General features: G+C 30.3%; 4 non-coding genes across 4 annotated transcripts; 2 read left to right on the top strand and 2 right to left on the bottom strand.

Annotated features, from left to right (window-relative positions):
* Positions 1 to 4091: 4091 nt before the first annotated feature.
* TRNAA-AGC (transfer RNA alanine (anticodon AGC)) lies at positions 4092 to 4164 on the bottom strand. The gene has a single exon. It is a non-coding gene; the product is annotated as a tRNA-Ala (tRNA).
* Positions 4165 to 7670: 3506 nt separating this feature from the next.
* Positions 7671 to 7743, bottom strand: TRNAA-AGC (transfer RNA alanine (anticodon AGC)). Its single transcript has one exon. It is a non-coding gene; the product is annotated as a tRNA-Ala (tRNA).
* Positions 7744 to 10220: 2477 nt separating this feature from the next.
* TRNAA-AGC (transfer RNA alanine (anticodon AGC)) lies at positions 10221 to 10293 on the top strand. Its single transcript has one exon. It is a non-coding gene; the product is annotated as a tRNA-Ala (tRNA).
* A 4842-nt stretch (positions 10294 to 15135) lies between these two features.
* Positions 15136 to 15208, top strand: TRNAA-AGC (transfer RNA alanine (anticodon AGC)). Its single transcript has one exon. It is a non-coding gene; the product is annotated as a tRNA-Ala (tRNA).
* Positions 15209 to 18972: the final 3764 nt, after the last annotated feature.

Genomic DNA, 18972 nt, shown 5'->3' with positions numbered 1-18972 from the left:
TAGAACTATGAAAGTAATTCCTTCAGTCCTCGCTAATGCATTTTAAATATACAGTCATTTCAATTTTTATAACACAAGGTATGGCAAGAATATTCATATAAAAGTGAAAAAATAATAATACATTTATCACATAATTAATAATGTCTCCTTCAAAATACAACTCCTCAGGCACAATAAAATGATGAAATTGTTTTCTAAAATCATTCCGAGCCTTTTGAGATCTGGTTGAAAGCTGCAGAGGAGGGTGTTTGATTTTTAAGTAAAGTTTTCGTTCTAATAATTTGATCTGGAACCCAAATCCCAAAGCAGAGAATAGAATCATGTTGGGGAACCAAGCGCGAGAACGTCAAACAGGTATATGTCTGACGTAAATTGTTTTTGTTCCTCTTCACTACAAAACAATCAGAACATTGTCAACAAGAATGCATATCTCTAAGCTAAATTCTAAATGAAAACTTCAACTTTGACGTGTTGATGTGGTTCAGGTTCGATCGGATTTTATTCAGAGAAGTTTGTTGGGTCTTTCATCTTTAAAAACTTCACTAGATATGTATAAATTTTAGATTTCAAATTCGATCACCACAACGGTACACTTCTTTTATTCACCTGAGTTGGCACCATGTGAGCTTTAGTTGTTTCGTAAAACATAAACAAAGTTTTTTACAAGTTATATATAGTATAGTTATATATAAAATATTTTTATATTCATTTTCTGTATTAAAGAATATTTTTAGTTTTTATTTATTCTTATTTCCTTCTTACGTTCAGGCAATTTTTTTTTGTTTTATAATTATTGAATATTTATTTCAATTTTTATGACTAGCAAGGTTATATACTATAGTATTAATAACTATATACGTACCTAGTTTTATAATAAAAAGAATAATAATTTATGGTATTCTTCATTTCTATTTCTTTATTTTTTTGGTAATTGCAAATTAATTACTATCAAGTTGAGTTGAGGCCACCTCTATTTGCGAGTGAGCATTCCTCAATGATAACAGCACAAAGATGCATGTAAATCCTAAATAAAGATTACAGCATCTAAAAAATTTGTAGATTCTGTAACTTGGAATGTAAACACTTCCATCCGGTAGCTTAAGCAATTTAATTATCTGTGTTGTTTTGAGAATATTTTGCCCCAAGTCGATTCTGTGTTTGCTTCCGTCTATGTAAATTTCAACAGGTAATATGAGTATAAATTATTACCTGGAATTGTATCCTATAATCCACAGTCTTTGTCCCAACGTTTCCTGGCCTGACGAGAAAGGAAGGCCCAGCGAGATGGACGTGATTTGGAGTCACATTCTGCGATGACTACTCCATTTGAATATCTAATTGGGAGTTACGTCTCAAATGTTTGCTGAGGAAACGCTGTTCGCCATAAACATGCCTCCACATGGCGGACGCTCAAGGCCTGGGCGATCGGATAATTTTAGAATTCAAGTCCTTCCGCGATCCTGTGTATTGATTCTTTGTCTTCTGATTCTGCTAACACTTTATGTCCAGTGCCATATTTACACATGGCTCATCTTTAACATGACTCATGTGGCCAATAAATTAAAATGAATAAACTGAGAGGGACAATTTGCTTCGAGATAGATTGACCAGTTTATTTCAAATTAAATCTGTACTGCTCTAACCCATGAAGGTTCAAAGGTGAAGTACTTTGTATGGAAGTACTGTTACTTTGGTTAGAATCAAGCTCGACCGCCAGAGTTGTACCCAATTAAGGGTACCCGCTTTATAAGGCTGGGTGGACCCCACAGGGCTGTCTCGACGGTAACATTTAACAAATAAGAATCATCTGCCACAGCATGATTCGAACCCAGGTCGTTAGAGTTAGTAATCCATTGTCTTACCAAGAGCTAAACACTCCCAGTTTATTCAAGTATAATATAAATTAATGATTTTAACTAGAGAATAGTTCATTTCTGTTTATGGCCCATAGTTGATCAAAAATAATTTCTATAATCTGAGAATATGTTAATATTAAACTAAATATCTTCAAGTGCCCGGAAACCCTACTTGGCCAAATACGAATCTACTTATTCCTTCTTGCTGTTTTTTTAATATTTTAAAATAATTTTTGTCAAAATCCAAAATAATATGGATTTTAATAAAAATAACAATTCCAGTGAATGGCGTAGATCACATATTCAAGGGAGTGATGAGCGAAGGAGGATAGTAAGGGCTTTCTGGGGAGGCTAACTATTATTTCTCCTCTATTGAGATCTTTACTTCAGATTTATACTTTTTTTAAATATTTAATTTAAAAAGAATTTAATGATATATATTTAACTGCACATTATTTCTTTTTCGAAAAGATTCAAGGAAGCTTCAAGTGCTGATTGATGCTCTCTAGAGCAGTGGTTCCCAATCTTTTTTATGGGGTCTTTTGGTAGAAGTAGAAAACTGGTGAAACCCCTACATCACTATTTAAAAATTAAAGTGACCAACTTTGAAAAAAGCAAAAAAAAAGTCTATAATACCTACACAAAATGTGTGAAAGATTTTAAGAAAATCTGTGATTGTAAGGTTGTAAGGTTCAAACCTCTGTTGACTTGACATAAAACTACTGGCAGATAATTGAGGGACCTAAGTTTATTCTCTATATACTTGTTTTATTTTTAAAATTCGTAATTATTTTATTATTACAGTTTATTAAACAAAGTCTTGAAAGTCTTATTTGTATATTGTAAAAACTGATTAAAAAAAATATTAAATGTGTTACATAAAGAAGGAATGTTCTTTCTTATTTGTAATTAAAGAAATACTTTACTGCTGCGTAATAATATAATAGTAAGCTCCTCAAGCATTCACTTATTCTAATTCCATGTAATATTGAGCTGAGCTGTCTTGTTTTAAAATTAATGAAGAGAAATGCTTATGAAATATTTTAACATAACTTGTAACTGACACATTATAACATTATACGTAAATAACAACTTAAAAAAAACATAATTGTTTTCCTAAAATATAAAAAAAGAATAAGTAAAGAAAAAAAAAACAAACGAGATCAGTAGTACATAGTAATGACGATACCTTCATTTCGTTTGTAACACTAGTTCATAAGGAAGCAATTATAAAATTAAAAGAATTAAAAATCCGCCTCTCACGTACTGACCATGGTCCAAACCACGTTGATGTTTCGGGTGCATTATATGGTATATGATATTCGTATAAAGGTATAGCTCACAATTTCTCAGAATCAATCGAACGTAAGAAATTAAAACAAAAACGTGTATATTTTACCAAAAACCAAAAGAAATTAAATGGAAACGAAAGGGAAATTCCTACTGATTAATCATTCATCTATTTAATCTTTCATCATTCATTCTACAGATTAATCACTACATTTATTGCGTTAGTGTTTATAAAGAATAAATGGTTTCTTAATTTAACTAATTTATTAAAATTAACAAATCCGTCATAGGGTACGTTCCAACCCTATAGAAGCTCCTATCTGTAAGAAAATGAGACATATTAATCGTGAGAAAAAGAAAAGTCATGCCTCGAAATAGTATCGCAATATAGAAAAAATATGTCGAAAAAACATTTTCCGTTTTTATAGTATCATTAACGCATACAATATTTTAAGTAGTAGAGACCACCAATAAAATTAATAAAACAATTATTATTCTGTATCTAATTATAAACAATCAACGGTCTCATAAAAATAAAATAATATTTCTTAAAGATTTTGTTTTTTAATGATTCCAGATTTTGTCAGGATTTATTATGTTAACTTGTCTTGTTTGGCATTCAAAAAAAAATTTAAAAAATTAAAAAAGTTCCATACCCATGGGCTTTAAATAAAGACATATTTTAACACAGTCTTATATTTTTTTACCTCATCTTTATTTCGGGATTTTTTTTCAGTTTAAATAATAAGATTTAAGAAGAAATTACTTTTTAAAAAATTTCAAAGATGTACCTACCCTTTTTGTAATTTATGATTATGAAGTACTCACAAGAAACCTAATTATTCAGTTACTGAGAAAAAAAAACTTCAAATTCAAAGGGTTCTTTTTCAAAATATAGCTAAAACACAGTTTTATAGTTTAAATTTTGACTAAAATTTAAAATTTTGGAGGCGCCGGGCATCGATCCCGGTACCTCTCGCATGCTAAGCGAGCGCTCTACCATCTGAGCTACGCCCCCTGTTGATAAATAAAAAAAGATATTGACATTTAGAACGATTTTGCAATGAACTGAATCTGGTCGAAGACCAGACGGTGGGTCAGCCGGCGTTGATGGTTCGTAAGCCCGCAACACATAAAAAAGTTTCAGTAGCAGCTTTTACTCTACATAAATTTAAAAAAAAAAGAAAAAAAAAAGAAAAAAAAAATCTTCTCTAGTTGAGGCACACGAATAATTAATAGATAAAGAAGGAATATAAAAGGTATATTAATTTTGTTTTTAATGAGCATGGGAAATTACAATTCTGACGAAAACTCAGTATCCTCTACTAAATTAATTTTTATGATTTATCAGTAGTATACATGATGTTACAGTAGGAAACTTCAGTAATTAAGCGAGTGAGGTGAATTCACCAAAAATGTAGTTGTGTCACTAATCCCAGCTTCTCATCTTTGTACAAATATAAATTTCTCTATATTATTGAACAATGAATCAACTTTTTTCGAAATCTACGATAGATTTCTTCCAAGATAGAAAACATTTAATAGGAAAATGTGACTTTCTCAAGCCATCATTTCAGGCAAACCAAAGTAAACATATAAAAATTAATAATTTTTAGAAATATTGGTAGAATCTCATTTAATAAATTTTCGAAGTATGATCTTAGGGGTTCCATATAAATGGTTTCATTCTATCAGTTTATCAAACTTTGCTATGATAGTATAATTAATTAATTCCAAGAATTATTGAGGTCAAGGGGTCAAAAACATTAAATCCATACAACGATAAGGGTAAGTGGTATTTTTTTCCCATCCGTTTTGCTTTTTCGTACCTCGTCCCCCGCCCCGAATTGTTTTTTAAGTGGGTGTACCAACTGCCAGGCGTTACTTTACTTTCGAAATGCTGGTTCGGTTGTTGTTAGTGAATTGTATATGAGATAATGAATTGAAAAGGTATTGGTTTAAATTGATAAAAAATAAAAAAAATCTATTATTACATGGTTGCAGAGGGTAGCCAAAACAATACAATTCTGGTCAGATTATTAATGAATTTTCATTGATTTGGTCTAACTATTGACGGATTTATGTGGTAATTATCAAGTTGAAGATCCAGTTGAAGTGAAAATGTCAATTAAAAAAAACATGTTTTTAAGTGGTTTCCCACGGGAGCCCCCGCGGTCATAAAGTTATGGGATTACGATTTGGCAATTAAAAAGAAAGTGGAATCAAATCCTATGGAGGCTGCTCATTCAGAAATTCCCTCGGTATAAGGTTTGGTTGAAATATTACAAATTTGTAATAGTTTTTGTATTATTACTACCACTAGTTGTATATAGAGCTCTTTTAGACTAATAAAATAACACACAAACTTCAAATTGATGGAGACTATCGAACAAGCAGCCAGCTTCACCCCTTGAAAAAGTAGAAGATGGTCGGGAGAGAATTGAATAATTAAACACTATGAGTGAGCAGTGAATAATTGATGTATATGTAATGAGGAAAGAAAATTTCCTTATTAATCTTTTGCTCATTGATATTGTACTACTTTTGCTCATTAATATTGTACTACTCTTGCTCATTGATATTGTACTACTTTTGCACATTGATATTGTGCTACTTTTGCCTATTGTACGAGTGTCATGTATATTTTATTCACATTCCATCATGTTAATTGCAATTTTTTACTTATATTTTTTTCATATATATTTAAAATTATTCTTTTTCTAAAATTTTAAATATCCGTTATCTTCGTTTCCACAGTATCATGTATACTTTCTGATTTTAAATTTTGTATTGAATAATTTTTTTTCTAGTATTTTTAATATTTGTTATATATAATTCTTACCTTCGCAATGTTATAATTTTTCTATTTGAATTTATCGTGTAATGGTTCTTAGTTTTTTGTTCTAAATAGATTGTCACGTTTTTGGTTTTCAGACCTGATGAAGGTCTGACATTCGTTTTGAAATGTCGGCACAAATTAAATAAGTCTTAAACATTTGTATATCATTACTACACCTATGCATTAGTGCACCTATTGACCATACGTCAACAATAAACAGTTAAAAATAATAAAAAATGACTGAAAAGAACAATTGCAGGACAAACCATGCAAATTATTACAAACTAATAACATCGTTTTTGCAGCAGTGACCCACTTTAGATAAAACTCTGGAGATAAAAAACTAGATTCGAGATAGTAAAAAATACATATACTTGTATCTCTTCTGAACATTGTTGGTATACCGTTGGAAAACCGATAGAATGAATGGACTTTTATGAAATACCTTAGGCCCTTCAGAATTAATAGCATAAGATTCTATTGAGCATTTCTGAAAATTATGCATTCAGCACCAAAAAAGGAAGTATTCTCCTCAAATGGGTTGGATTTGTCCTATATTTGGGGATATTCATTGAGAATTCCAAAGATTGAGTAAGTACAAATTGATGACAGTTACCTATTTAAAGCTATAAAAATGAGATAAAACTATATAAAATGCCTAAAATGTTATTAGGACTTTCTGTTGGCTTAATTCACCAAACAATTGTTTCCTGGATTGTATAAAACTCTCATGTGATATTACTGAGTAACTTGAAAATAAGTTGTGGAGCTTGCTCAAAACATAAACAACATAAAACAAGCAGGTTCTGTAACACCCCTTAATAACCCTTGCTAAAAAAATATTATTTGCTGTACAAAACGTTATTAACTATTTATCTATATATCCATGGCGCTACAGCCCAATTTGTCTCTTGGCCTCCTCAATGAGCCTTTACCATGTAGCTCGGTCTTGGGCGGCCGCTCTCCAGTTGCGGATGCTCAGTTCTCTGGAATCCCAGATGACGGCATCCTCCTATCTCAGCCTCTTCCTTTGGTCCAATGCAGCCTACAGTCCAGCAACCTCTTCGGGATTTCAACCGCTGGTATCCTGACGACATGGCCTTCCCAGCGCAGCTTCCCCAACCTTATGTGCCACATCACATCCACCTCACCGTTCGAGCTGTTCGTTCGCCTCCCTGTTGGTTCGCCTCCTCCAATTCTCGCCAAACTTGACACAGCCAAATATTCGGAGAATCTCCTTTTCTTCAGCACTTGTCAGGGTCCAGGCTTCCGATCCGTAAGTGAGAACTGGCCGGATTAGTATTCAGTAGAGCTGGCATGTGGTGCGGTGAGTGACAACTCGAATCCTCAAGTGCTTCTTAAGTCCAAAATAAAATCTGTTGGCGTAACTATTTAGTTTACAAAATAAGAATGAATTTTTCGGTTATTATTATGATAGTAATTTCGGGTTTACATGATATAGTAACCTGAATTAATTTATTCAAAAGAATCAAACATTAAAGTTATTCAGTTATTATGAATAAAAACTCTAATTATACAGGTCTTTGGTTTTTTTAATATAACAAAATCTTTTGCAGTTGCAAAGAAACGAAATTCAGGGTTTTGTCGACTGAAGAAATATTGGTCCCATAATGATATTTTATTTGTATGTGCTGTATAACCTATATATAAAAATTTAAAATTTTTGGAGGCGCCGGGCATCGATCCCGGTACCTCTCGCATGCTAAGCGAGCGCTCTACCATCTGAGCTACGCCCCCTGATGTTGGTAAATTAATAACAGTTAACATTTAAACTGAATTTCGAAACGCGGCAAGCGAAGGATATCCAGTCGTAGACCGGTTAGGTGCCCCTTGAGGTAGGCAAATACAACTCAGCAAGAATAATCGGCCTTAAGCAATTATTCCAACATTTGTAATAATTCTCTAGAAACCATGACTTGTAAAGGTCATATAATATATATATATAAGGTCTCTTCCATAAAGAGACCATGAAGATATGTTCACCACATAAAATATCTTCATATTAAGATACTTGTCTCAATGTTGTTGGTGAACTTTTATAACGTATTCGAGGACATACTATGAGTACACTAGTATGTCATGCATTATAGATTTTAGTTATTTGCTACATTTGATGTATATAATGAAGATTACTCGATACTTGAATTTTGGCTGCATTGTTATGCTTCTTTAACTTTTATTATTATTTTAATTTTTATTCACCTACTTTTGGGTGCATAAGGAGGTAATGCCCAAATTTCCATAGGACCTAAAAAAAATATATAATACAAACAACCTCAAATCATATTAATATAACTAAGAAACAAAAACGAAAAAAAAAATTAAAAATTGTACCAGTATGAAGAAAATAACAAAAAACTTTGTAACAAGCACTGGGATTTCTTAAAAATTTCTATTTCCAAATAACCGACTCACTGCCATATAAAAGTTCGTAATAGTACTTCGCAATATAAGGTCTATCAATTATAACTACTAAATGAATAGTTGCCGGCCATTTAAAGTGAATCAAATATGCAATTAACTTAATTGAAGTTTGAACGGTATTACGACATTAAATTATCCAAGAATAAAACACGGTTTTTTCCAATCATCATAAAGTTTTCAGATTTATAGCATTATTAAGTTTATGCTTATGGACTACATGTTCGGTGATAAATAAATATTTGATTTTAACAATGCCATATATATACGTAAGGAATTACCTAAATTTTACTCAATCTATTATTTTTTCATTTTAATCTCTACATTTTTGGTGAAATGAGAAGATTTAAAGGAAATTCAAACATCAACATCTGGAGAAAAAAATTTTAAAAAATTTAAAAAATTAAAAATTTAATACACGGAGCAATATACGGGATCCCATAATAAAGTTTTCAAAGTTCATTAAATAATATCGATTAGTATGGATGGACTTTGGCAGAGTAAGAGCGAACAAAAAGTGAATAGGAAAAAATTATATAACTAAATTAGTTATATTTTCAATGTACTAATTTCACATAAAAAATGTGTTTTAAAAATAGTATGATCCTTTATACAGCTGACTTCTCAACCCATCCTAACACTATCCTTAGCCGATGACACATGTCTGTTTTCAGTAAACAACGATCCTTCCATTGTATCCCAAACCCTCCAAGCCCACATCAAAAGTTAAATAAATTCCAATAAATCCCACCAAATCACATTTACCCTACGTCGTAAAACCATGACCTCCTGCCCTACAGTATCGTTTAATAATACCCAACTTATTCCTTTCGAACTGATCCGTTACTTAGGACTACATCTGGTCAAACGGTTAACATGGAATCCTCATACAAGAACACAAAGACAGGAAACTGCTCGTCGATTCCGAGTTTCACAACATTTACTAGACAAGCGGTATAAACTTTGGATCCAAATGGATTGGTCTTTATAAATATAAACATTAAACTTTTAAACATTCATTTTTTGATTAATTAAAAAAAAACATGATCTAACATGACTATTATAAGCCCTATCTGGATCTACGGAGTTGAGCTTTGGGGCTCCACTAAACCATCGAATTCCTTCCGAATCCAATCTTTTGTAAAATCCTTAATGCTCCTTATTTTTTCACAAATTAAGTAATCCATTAGGAAGGACCTCAATATCCCAAATGTTGCCAGGTTGTTGATTTGTCCAGGACCAGATACCAATCCTTCCATGATAAACTTCCCAACCATCCAAACCCACTTGTTTCTAAGCCGGCTTCTCCTTCATTGTCTAATAATCCTCCTAGGCGTCTGAAAATAAGATGGTCTTTTGATCTTTTCCAATAGAAATGATACTGAAGTTCTATCAATGGATATATTTTCCACATGTTTGTATCATGTCATTATATCACCTACAGCAAAATTTACTTGGTGTATATATTTTTTATACAGTTGTAAATAACAATAAAAAAAAAAAAATAGTACAGAGTTTCTAAGTAGTGATTGAGACCATCTTGAAAAGAAAAATGTACTTTTCACCTACCCTGAAATAATATTGTGATTTAATGTCCTGCAACTGAAGAAGGGATTTTTTTTTTTTATGAACCTTTTAAAAACTAAATATAATACTAATAATCATTCAGACATCTGTTTGTGTTGCGGGTTTCCGAACCCTCTGCGCCGGCGACCCCACCAGGTCAGATTTCGACCAGAACAGACATTGCAAAATCGAACTAAATGTCAATATCTCTCTAAAAATTAATATCAGGGGGCGTAGCTCAGATGGTAGAGCGCTCGCTTAGCATGCGAGAGGTGCCGGGATCGATGCCCGGCGCCTCCAATTATTTTTGAAAATTTTAGTTTATCATAAATTCACTAGATAATGATTCGAACCTGAGAAAATTTTGTACAATACACTGTTTTTATTGTTATTATATTTAATGGACTGGTTTAAAACAAACGTTAAGTATTTACTCCTATCGCTATAAGCTACAACTCATGAAAAAGAAGAAGAAAAAATATTTTTTGTATAAAAACAAAATAATACCATTTACTGAACTTTTAAACGTTCATTTTTTGAGTAATAAAAAAAAAATTTCATTTATTTTAACATTATTTTTTTCTTCTGGTATATTATAAATAAAAATATATATTTAAAGTTATAGCATTTTATTATTTTTTTTTTATAATATTCTAAAAAGTTATCTAAATAAAATGCCGTCCATATCTGAGTATTTTGCTATCTATGGAAACAAGATGCTGCTAATTCAGATTGATATAAAAATAATAATTTGATAGACCAGACAATCAATAATGTTTGTATCTATTATCTTCACCCTTTTTTCTTCAGTCCCTTGCACCATTAGCCTGATAATTCCATTCTCCAATCCGAAAACGTTTCACGTTATGTCAGTTATAATAGCTTTCCACGAATTTACTAATAGCTCTGATGATTTTGTACACACAACCTATCATTTGCAGTCGAGAATGGAATTTACTAAAGTTTTATTCTGAAAGCAGAATTTAAAGGTGAGTTCTACACAAATCAGAAATCTTCTAAGAATAGAAGTTACAGTAAAGATGTGTATATAAATTTTCTTAAAATTGTCAAAGAAATAAGTAAAAATTATCTAATTAGGAATTCATATTACCCCTCGATCGATGGAATATAAAGTAGATTTTTACACTTCAGAAAAATATAATTACGCATGTAGTAATCAGGATCGTATAAATTTTGTATTAATTAATCAAATAATTCGATTATATTTGACGGGCTCAGTGCAAGACTATTAAAAGCCACATGTAAATTTGTTAACAGAGAAGTTTCTGAAAATTATAAATTTTCTATTCAATGTTTTATGTAGATAATACTCAATAATATTAAAGATAAACTCCTTAGAATTATGGTGTCAGACAAACAGACAGAATAAATAGCTTTATAGAAAAAAAGAGTTACATTTTAAACAAAATATTCATTTTTTTTTTATCATTGATTGTCACATTCTTCCACAAAGCTATTCATTAAAATTTAAAATAGTTCAATTTCATTCAATTTCAAAAACATGAAAAAATTAACAAATGAAAATAATAATTCATAAATTTTCCAAAATTGGTAATTCAATAACTTCCATCTAGTTTTTAAAAAAATACAATAATGTATTTAAATTCTGATACATATATATGTTTTGAGAGATGAAATGTTCAATAAAACTAATAGACTAACTCAATTTTAAATTATAGAGAAATAAAGAAATTATTTAGAAATAATATAATTGAGGGATTGACGGAAAAATATCTCACAAATCACACGATTACATTTTCTTGAAAATTAAATTTAAAAAAACCATATCTTCTAAATCTTTTTAGTATTAATTGAGCGATGCCAAATTTATACTCTAGCTGTGAAATGGAAAATTACATTGGATCCTTTGTGGAATTTAATAAAACTACTACAACGCAAAATTATGTCATAACTATACGCCACATAAATTTTATTGTCCGGTTGAAGCAATAATTCATGGAATATATTATTTATTAAGGAAAGAGGATAAAAATATGAAATATAGCGAACTGGATCGAGGTAACTTTGACTCGTTCAAACCTGACCATCCGTGAACTTAGTGTGGGATGCTGCTTGTGAAAATGTAACAGCATTAAAATCACTGGACTGAGAGCCTTCACTTCCTCATTTTCCAGGAGCACTACCCAGAATCAAAACTGACAAGTGTATGTTTAGTGAGATCCAATACTGTTTAAAAAAATGCACTAAAATTAGTGTATATTTTTAAATTTACTAGTGACAATAACTGAATGAGTGAGGAATGGCTTTGTCTTAATATGAGAGACAAGCAGGAAAACAATTTCCAACAGCAGCTACTCCAAACATCAACTTAAGATTATTTTGAAAATAAAAAATCAAGGTTAGATGTGAGTTTCAGGTATCTGTGTCACAGCCATGCCTTGCGTCAGTTATTTCCTTGACCCTGAAGTTCGACTTAAAATCGTATTCATATATCATCGTAAACCAGGAGAGATGAAATGGGTAATAGAAGTAAGTATCTAGGTACCGAACGAAATGGTATATTAATCTTGAAAATGTTCACTGCAACATCTTCAACAACATTAATACAACAAGAAACATTTATCCGTGTTTTTCGTGCCCTTCAGTGAGACATGGTCAGTCGTGAGTGTTTTTGCTCTCACGTCAGTTTTTCGGATTTTTTTTTTATAATTCAGGTTACACATATGTTTTAATATATATTTTATGTTATATACTACATAGGAATTCATCGAATAAGAAGGCCTAGCGATTTAGGATGGTGCGTTTGAAAGTTACAATTTTATACGTAGAACAAATTAATGTTTTACATAAGTCTAAAAATTGTCATTAAAATTTTTTTTAATTCTTACATTATAATCTAAAAATTCGAATATTAGCTTTTTCCGGTGTGTAAAAAAGATTATATTTATGTTCATATCTAGAATATAACAAATCCAGCAATGAAAACGGAAGTGATCGTGCGCTTTCTCAATCCTGATATGTTTAAGGTGGTTGGATGAAAGACGTTTTCTTCTTTAGTTATAAATCAAATTCTTTCGTAAGTCATATTTATTTATTTTATATTACTACTAACAATGAGAAATTGTTGATTATTTTATATAAGCAATATAAAAAGGTTTTTAAAGACGTTGTTTAAATATTCGCCATTTAAGCCTAGTCATGTCATTTCAATGAATATAACACAGTTGATATTAAAGAACTTTATTGTACATTAATGTACCTAGTCAATCAGAATTGTTAAAGCCATCTTGGAGAAAATATGAAAAGTGGATTCTATAAAGTCCAGTCATTTTTTCAAAAAAGTTGCTGCAACATATAACGGCTTTGAATATTTTAAACACACACATACACACTGACCAATTTGTTAGACTTTGTTCTAAAAGTAGTAAGAAAAAGTAAAAATCAATACTATTAATATAAAAATTAATGTTATAACAATAGTCAAATTTACACCTAAAACATCGCACCAACAATAATATGCCCTGGTTAACAATAATAACACTCCTGGTTTTTGCTATACAAATGTTTTTAAACACGAGCTAAGTCAATATTCTAACACAGAAATTACTTCCCCTCTTTAATAGGACTACGAAATACAAGAAGGAAAAATTCAAAGAAAAAATAACGGAAATAAAAATATATGAAATTTTTCTTGAAATTTGTTTTGAAATTTATTGAGAATTCTCACTGCACACAGTGGTCAAAATTCAGAAAAAACAGAACACAATTCAATAATTATCTCTGATACCACATTTAATTAAACTGAATGATAAATCACACCTCAATAGCTTAGGATAAAACACACATATTTCAAAAAGGCTCGGAGACGATGACAAAACAATAGAATTAGTGTTTCAGTTTTTCAAATCAAAAGGTTTCCTGACAAAAAAAACACTGAACGGAAAAAAAATGAGTAAAATTATAAATAGATAAATAAAATTAAGCAAATGTAAGCCAAATTAAATAAGGATAAATGGCGGTGATGACTAATGATGTTTTGCGAAATAAAATATTATTGAAGGAAAGTATTTTGATAGTAATAATAAAATGCTCCAAGACAAATAAAATCTCTATGAATAAGTTGAAACAGGTAAAAAAACTCAAAAGAGGTGAGGTAGATCAACATTTAAAAAGTCCGCTCTAAGCATTATCTATAATTTATTATCTTTACTAAACCAGAACAAAAGGTCTTATAAGGTAATTAATTATTGATAAAATTGGTAGATAGATTTTCCATTTTTTTATTCTTGCTGTTTTTCTTTATTTTATTACTATTATTTATAAAAGTTTCAAGTTACACAAAGGACTAAAACACCTAAAAAGTAAACACATTCCAACTCTTCAATTATGTTAACTACACCACACACCCTGCACGGCAGCTCCTAATTCAAATAAGTTAACTTGGCTAATTTTACAGTTTCCTTTTATATCTTGATGGACATGAAGATCGAAAAAAAAAATCCACAAGAACATTAGAAAGCATAGAAACTGAGAATAAAAATTCTGATACCGATATAAAACAAAATCACTTGGCTGCTTAACAATTTCAATAATTCCAAACGTTCCAAAAATAATTCCAAATAATATAATAATGATAATATAATGTTTTATAATTATATAATTTCAAAAATTCTAAACGTGTACTCAAACACATGTACCAAAAGCATAACCGGTGGCAGTTACAGATATACCTTCATCGGAGTCCTAATTCAAGGTGGGCCTATCATGTGGTGATGTACTTGGATTCGGGGCCCCAAAAATAGAATTTTAGACCGCATTAAATTTTGAATGTTTGAATATCAATATCAAAGTATCCCTTACTGGTTTATAATCTGATACCAGTACATCTGTCTTAAGTCAACTTTCGTTTCTAGCAAAAAATAATTTATTTTAATATATTAATAAAAATAAATTATTTTATATTTAAATGGTAGATTTATATCATACACATACATATACTTACATGTCAGACTGAATGGTAGTTACATGAATTGGCAAACTCAGTTTTATTGGTGTATCGGCCAACCTCCGGGCACCGGTGAACTCCCCTGCTCTCCCACTGTTACAGACGGTGTTATGAAATTGGTCTAAATGTCAATAGCTTTTTTAAATTTACCAACAGGGGGCGTAGCTCAGATGGTAGAGCGCTCGCTTAGCATGCGAGAGGTACCGGGATCGATGCCCGGCGCCTCCAAAATTTTAATTTTTAAATTTTAGTCAAAATTTACACTATAAAACTGTTTTAGCTATATTTTGAAAAAGAACCCTTTGAATTTGAAGTTTTTTTTACTCAGTAACTGAATAGTTAGGATTCTTGTGATTACTTCAAAATCAAAAATTACAAAAAGGGTAGGTGAAATTTTTTAATAAGTAATTTCTTTATAATCTCATTGAAAAAAAAAATCCCGAAATAAAGATGAAGTAAAAAATTATAGGACTGTGTGTAAAATATGTCCTTATTTAAAGCACATGGGTATGGAACTTTTTTCGATTTTTTTTTTTAAATGCCAAACAAGAAAAGTTAACATAATAAATCCCAACAAAATCTGGAATCATTAAAAAAAATCTTTGAAAAATATTTTTTTTTTTTTTTTTTTTTTATAATTAGATACAGAATAATAATTGTTTTATTTATTTTATTGATGGTCTCTACTAATTGAAATATTTTATGCGTTCATGATGCTATAAAAACGAAAAATGTCTTTTCGTCACACTTTTCCGATATTGTCATACCATTTCTGTATGGTTCGGTCAAATGTCGGATAATTTTGAGGCATGGCTTTTCTTTTTCTCACAATTAATATGTCTCATTTTCGTATAGATAGGAGCTTTTATTGGGTTGGAACGTACCATATGACGGATTTGTTTATATAAATAAATATGTTAAATTAAGAAACTATTTATTCTTTATAAATAATAACGCAATAAATTAAATGATTGATCTTTAGAATGAATGATGAAAGATGAAAGGTTAATCTGTAGGAATTTCTCTTTCATTTTCATTTCATTTCTTTCGGTTCTTGGTAAAATATATAAACTAAATCCAATTAAAATAATATAAATAAAACTAAATGTATCTAAATTAACACTAATACAACTTAAATACAATGCACAAATTATTTACAAGTTAATTCTATATTATGGCGTTAACAAATATCATATAGGATATAATGCACCCAAAACATTTCGAAACATCAACGTGGTTTGGATCATGGTCAGCAGCCTGAATTAATCGGGAAATCTCTATTACACCCAAAAAAGGTAGTTTTGATAGTTTTTAGGAGTCTGAGTCGCATAATTTATGACAATTTTTAAAAAAATGGTAAGAATAGTTATAGAATAGGCAAATTTAATAAAAAAATAAATGACAAATTTCCAGCTCTTTTCAATAGAAGAGATCCTACCTCATCTTAGGTACTTCTTCACTTCTGTTGGAGTTTTAGAAAATCCACCATATTCTCCTATCTTGTATCAGTTGACCAACATTTACCATATCTCTTAACTCGTTTAAAAAAAAATATTTCAAATGGAAACTCGGTAAAATTTTCCTATCTCCAGTTTATTAATTTAAAACCAATAAGCTTCTTCGAACAATGAAAAAAATTAGAGAAGATGCAGCTTTTTAAATAATAATAATATCGCTAAAGTCTGTTGTTTTTTTCATTTGCGTCATGTCTTGGGAATTGATATATTGTTCTAACCCGATTGATTAGGCACGTTTTCATGTATATATTGGCAGTGCATAATATTATTAAAATTAAAGAAAATATATACACCGGTATCTTTGGCAAATGAACCGTCTTATTCATGAGAATAAAATAATATATTACAAGATATGAAATTGAAATACACGTATATCAATAACATCGGAATCACCATTCATACAAAAACAATTGTTGTTAATTAAAAATATTTTTAATAGTTTCATATAATTAAGCTGTGTTTAATAAACTTATTTATTAAGATGAACATTTTTCCAAATTCCTAGTTCTATAATTAAACTGGTACTAATTATTTGTCTGGCATATTACAATTATTGGCTCATCATAAATATTTAAAATGAATTGAATTTCTGAATTAAGATTTTTTGATTCGATATAAAAAAAAAATCAAGTTTTCCCTCTTATCTATATAATTATGATATAATATTTCAGTTCTGCATCATATCCCCCCCCCCCATAAGGATCCTGACTTGACAACTAAGTCAGTAGTACTGGGAAATCCTAATGATTAAATCGAATCTGCGAAACTGCAATTAGACGCAATTTCCAAATCACAGGTTTGCATTTAATGCTCGAATAATTTTCGTAATTTGCAACCGCAAACTTGAAATAATCTTTATTTTTTTATTATTTGCAATTTCTTACGTCTCGATCCGTATCTAGCTTATATACACGCAAGCATTTCCAATTACATTATACTCAATACGACAAGAAATCAAAAAATTATACCTGAATCGTAATTAAACGTTATGTGTAATATTCAACAATGGATGTGTAATTAATAAATTACTTTGCCAAAGGAAAAGATTTTTTTTTAATACAGTCCATAGGAAAAGAACCAATAAATAGTTAAAAAACATTAAAATGTTATTCATAATAAATTAATAGCAAATTATAAATTATAAGCAGTATTGATGAGGCATGTCTATATTCTAGGAAGGTAGGTGGCATTACGCTACCCTCCTTCAAACCAAAAGTGAAGCCGAAAAGGCCACGCCCATGGAGCGTAGGTTTACGTTGAGGTTTATAGGAATGCCCACCATGAAATCTAAACTAAAAACGTAGCCAGTGATTGGCTTGCAGTCTTCTATTCCGCAGCCTCAGCACAAAGGGTCTTTGTCCATTATAAGGCCCGCTATTTTGGCTTCACTTTTCCTGTCAGCTTACCCCCTCCATTATACTCCTTCCTCCAAGATTTTAGAATACAAAAATGCTACAAAAAGGATTTTACAAAATTGAAATCATAATGAAATCCTTTCCCCTCAATCCTATATGCTATTTTTTGCACCAAAAACTTTAAAAAACACCACTACAAGAATAATTTTAGTACAATTTCTAACGGACATAAGAGTAAATTTAATTTGAAAAATCTGGATCATTCTTATAAGACTTTTATAAGAAATACATCAGTATATGCCTCATTTTCATTCTCACTAGAAATGGAAATTGATGCTCAAAGCGTATTCCAAGCCCCATAATAATTTTTCGAGTTGAAAACATCTTATTATTCTTGTATTGGATTTTATCTAAAACCACATTATAATTGTTTCGATTAAATATTATTTAAAAAAAAAAAATTAACAAATAATTCCTCTTTTCGTTATTAAGGTCAACGTACCCAACTTTCATGTCCTAAACTAACTTTCTTCCGAGAGCAAATTGAAAGGTTGCACTCACATTACAACTCGATATACCTCAATAGATTAGGTCCCATGGGCATAATTTTACGAGAATTTTTTTAAAATCTAGAAATAAATATATTTTTCTGGATTGGTTGCTATGGGAAAATAAATCCGGATGAGCATACTAAATACATCCCGGGGTATATATTTGTTTCTACATATTACCATAGATAATAAAAAAAGTAATTTAAGCATGCATGTTTAATTTAACCAAACTTTCGCTTCCTGGCAGAGTTACTTTGGTTAATATTATTCTTAAAATTAAACTTTTATATATGGTATATTGTGGCGAAAATAAAAAAAGTCATACTATGTATGATATGATGCATATTAATTAAATTTAAGTGGCAGTAAGAATGCTCCAAATTTGTGTTTCAAAGAATTTTCAAGACTCTCACTTTCAAGATTAATAAAATGGGATCCTACGGGACCAATCATTGAGATTTTTTTACTCAAGCCATATTCCCAGGTGTTTTATGACGTGAACAAATTAAATAAAAGACGACACTCGCAATATATGATGTTACAGGCTCAAAAGGAGATGGTTGTGATAT

Source organism: Halyomorpha halys, unplaced genomic scaffold (assembly GCF_000696795.3).
Source record: "Halyomorpha halys isolate HHAL.00 unplaced genomic scaffold, Hhal_1.1 Scaffold1234.1, whole genome shotgun sequence".
NCBI lineage: Eukaryota > Metazoa > Arthropoda > Insecta > Hemiptera > Pentatomidae > Halyomorpha > Halyomorpha halys.
Note: the sequence above shows the minus strand (reverse complement) of the source record. Positions and strands in the feature narration are given on the sequence as shown.